Source organism: Cucumis sativus, chromosome 3 (genome assembly GCF_000004075.3).
Source record: "Cucumis sativus cultivar 9930 chromosome 3, Cucumber_9930_V3, whole genome shotgun sequence".
NCBI lineage: Eukaryota > Viridiplantae > Streptophyta > Magnoliopsida > Cucurbitales > Cucurbitaceae > Cucumis > Cucumis sativus.
Window position 1 is genome coordinate 21,728,271 of NC_026657.2, and position 3,570 is coordinate 21,731,840.

A 3,570-nucleotide genomic window follows, 5' to 3' on the forward strand; every position below is an offset into this window, starting at 1 on the left:
TTGCTTTATCGTTACTGAAAATTTTATCTCAATTTTTGCAGTAAAATTTGATTTTTTAGTCTAAATTTTAAAAACAAAATATTTGTTTTAGTTATAAAGAAATTGTTTTGGATTTTAAATGGGTTTTATCACAAATAATTCAAATATATTTTAATCCCTCATCTCCCCTTCTCTCTCACTCACGTTTCAAAGTTCTTCCCCTACTTCTTCTCTAACGGCTATCTCTCTCTCTCTGCTTTCTCGTCCTCTCCCTTCTCTCATCTTCTTCGTCTTCCTCAAAATCGCCGATTCACGGCCATCTTCTTCTCCTATCCCTAACAGCGCCGGATTTCTCAACTGTCGATCGAGTGACAATCGTGCCTGCCTGCTTGACAAAGCCTTTTCGGTCTACCAATAAAGGAAAAACGATTGCTGGTGACACGAAAGCTGTGCTCAACGCTCTTTTTCCTATTCCACTGCACGTCGTGGTCTTTCCCTTGCTGGTTGGATGACTACTATGGACGAAGAGCACAACTACTTCCAGTCTCTGGTCGATAAGTACCCAAGGAAGGTAAATTCCAGCGGAGAAAGTCGAGAGCTCCTTAGTTGATCACAAATCCTTCCAAATTCTTTGTTCGTAGACTAATTTGAAATCCTTCCAATATGGATCCATGCTGTCTTTTATATCCATAAGATACCAATTAGATTGTGTTAATTATTGTTTATAAGAAAATATTTGTGTGCAGAGTTGCAGTGGGTAAATCTTAATGGCTGGCAGAAAATTGGTTCGGGATATATTACTCTCAAGACAAAGTATTTTTTATCAGTTTACTTCCCATGGGGTATTTGCTCTTCCTATGCTTTATCCTTATCGCATCTTTCTCCGCTGTAGTCTTCATAGGATGGATTTCTGTGGTGTAAATTTATTCATCTAGTTTGTTTGATTTATGGTTGCATTTAGGGAGAAGGTAAATTACATAAGCCACAGTAGTTATGGAAAAAATCTCCAATTTACAGCAAGTTAAAGAAAAAAAAAGAAGAGAAAAACAGCAGTTAAAAAAAACTGGGCATCTTGCTTCTTTCTTATTGAAAGTTCTGCCGTTTCTTTCAAGTCAAATTGACCATAAAATGCTCAAATGAGATTTTTCAATAGGAATATGTAAAAAAAAATATAATATGTAAAAGAATTTTTGTGAAACGTGGGAGAGAAGCGATAACATTATCCTTCAAAAAATTCAGGAGTAGTAAATATTTATGTGAAAGGACATATTATAAGCCACAGTAGTTATGGAAAACATCTCCAATTTACAGCAAGTTAAAGAAAAAAAAAGAAGAGAAAAACAGCAGCTAAAAAAAACTGGGCATCTTGCTTCTTTCTTATTGAAAGTTCTGCCGTTTCTTTCAAGTCAAATTGACCATAAAATGCTCAAATGAGATTCTTCAATAGGAATATGTAAAAGAACTTTTGTGAAACGTGGGAGAAGCGATAACATTATCCTTCCAAAAATTCAGGAGTAAATATTTATGTGAAAGGACATATTATTTGGCCATTTGACCTTATTTGGTTGGAAATGATAAACTACACATTATTGTTTGCTTCAGTTGTGATCTTGATTATGGGCTATTTGGTATTTTGCCTACAAACTGTATAGTTAATTATCTGTTAGCTTTTGTTTTCCTGTCACAACTTTATGTTTATGTGGCTAATTGTAGCCGAAAGTTTTATTTATCAATCTTATTTTTCACAGCATAAATGAAACTGTGTTTCAAGAACAAGGTGCTGCTACATCATTCAAGGAAATTCGTCGTAGAGGTCCGTAAGTTTTTTCCTTTGGAGATGTGATACTAACCTGTTTGAATAAAAGAATCTGACTTGGTCTTTTCCTCTTTAACATTATGGATTAGGTCTTTCTCTTTACCAGATTTCGTAGCTGAAGTTTATGAAGTAATCAAACCGGTGTTAACTTCTTATATAAAGGTTAGTGCTAACTGCTAAGCTTATTTCTAAGATGAAAGATGCTTTTATCCCCTCCCCAAAGAATATCATTACTATTTATGTTGTGTTTCTGCTAACTAATTCTTGCATAGCATCTGGTTTGATAATTAAAGTAAAGTTTCTGACATGGAGGTTTTCAAGTTGTAATATATATTTTTATGTTTTAGGTAGATTCCCAAACTTTGAAGAAACACTACAGTACTGAGGTAATTGAATGTTGTAAGGCAGAGCATCGGGCTTACTAGAGCCAAGGTATCTTCTTCGATAACAAGGTAAGGATAGTCTTGATACTACCTTTCTTTTGTTATTGAAGTTTATTGTTCCTTTTGTTGGGGGCTTGGTGGTTGTGCACCTATATTGATTTGTACTTCTGTTAATTAATTATAGTCATCCTCTCTTGTCTGAGTAATTATTGTCAACCATTTTGTTAGCAAAGGCTTCCCATGGATATTCAGTTTGTTGTGCTGCATGTCCACGATGATTTTCGTGATTTTAGTTCTAGATACATAAAAAGGGCCTTTGCATCACGACATGAATGACTATTTTTTAATATGAACCTACAATACCCCAAATGAATGCTGGATTAAATTAGATACAGGGCAGATAGAGAGTGAGATGGAGAGTGTTTGTGTGCTTTAGAGCCATCTGTCCCTAAAACATAGTTTCTTCCCCCCCCCATAAGAAGTAAGTTTATTGATGTATGTAATTTACAAAAGGTTTGGTGGAACACCTACAACAATCTTTTTGAACTTTTTGGTAGGTTATGAATTACGAACTTGTATTGAATATTTGTTAGGTCGTTTTAATAATTCAAGTGATGCTTAGAAAATGCAACCGAGCTTAAACAATTCTGCACATTTTACTAAAATTTTTAGTTTAACCTTTTTAATAAAATTCGATGGAAATTCTTGTTTTCTTTTTGTAGGAATAAAGGAAAATGAAATATAACCAAACTTGGGATCTTTGCAAGCAAGCTTCCATGAAGAAACTAGGTTACAAGGGGAGGTCTTCTGTTCTCCTTTTTCTTTTTTTTTTCCATCCGTAGAATCTTGCTTAAAATGCTTTGAGGACAATGCAAATTTTTAAGTGGGGGGTGGGGTTGTAGCCTTGCACATTCCATGTCCTTTGGGAAATTTTCATTTTGCAATTTTGCTAAAAATATCAAAATTTAGAAACTTTTGCAATGCTCTATGCTTAGAATAAGTACCATGTCTACTTCGATTTTTAGATAAAAAAGCATGTATGCCTAACCCATGAGAACGGAGCTCGATTTGTGATTGTATTTGTTATTTGAATATGTTACATATGTTGAAAATGCATATATTGATAGCTTAGAAATGAGTAGAACACTTGGTTCATTTTCTGAATATTGTGAATTATGTACATAATAATATGTGGCGGTTGTCTTTTTTATCTCACTTTTAATCCCCTTTTTTGCCATATTCTAATGCCTTTTTTATATTAATTTTAAATCCCTCTTTTGGCCATAAACATTTGTATAAGATTGTTTGAAAGCAAAATATGATTGTTAGGTCAGGTAGAAAGCAAAGTCGGCAAGATCTTTAGAGTTCTTCACCCAACATAAGCCGATAAAA

At 34.0% G+C, this 3,570-nt stretch overlaps 1 long non-coding RNA gene across 1 annotated transcript; it reads left to right on the forward strand.

The window, feature by feature from the left end:
• The first annotated feature begins 254 nt into the window (after nt 1-254).
• On the forward strand, nt 255-2,955 carry LOC116402628. The gene is made up of 6 exons (XR_004215077.1): nt 255-550; nt 726-821; nt 1,728-1,792; nt 1,885-1,957; nt 2,143-2,247; nt 2,901-2,955. It is a non-coding gene; the product is annotated as an uncharacterized LOC116402628 (long non-coding RNA).
• Nucleotides 2,956-3,570: the final 615 nt, after the last annotated feature.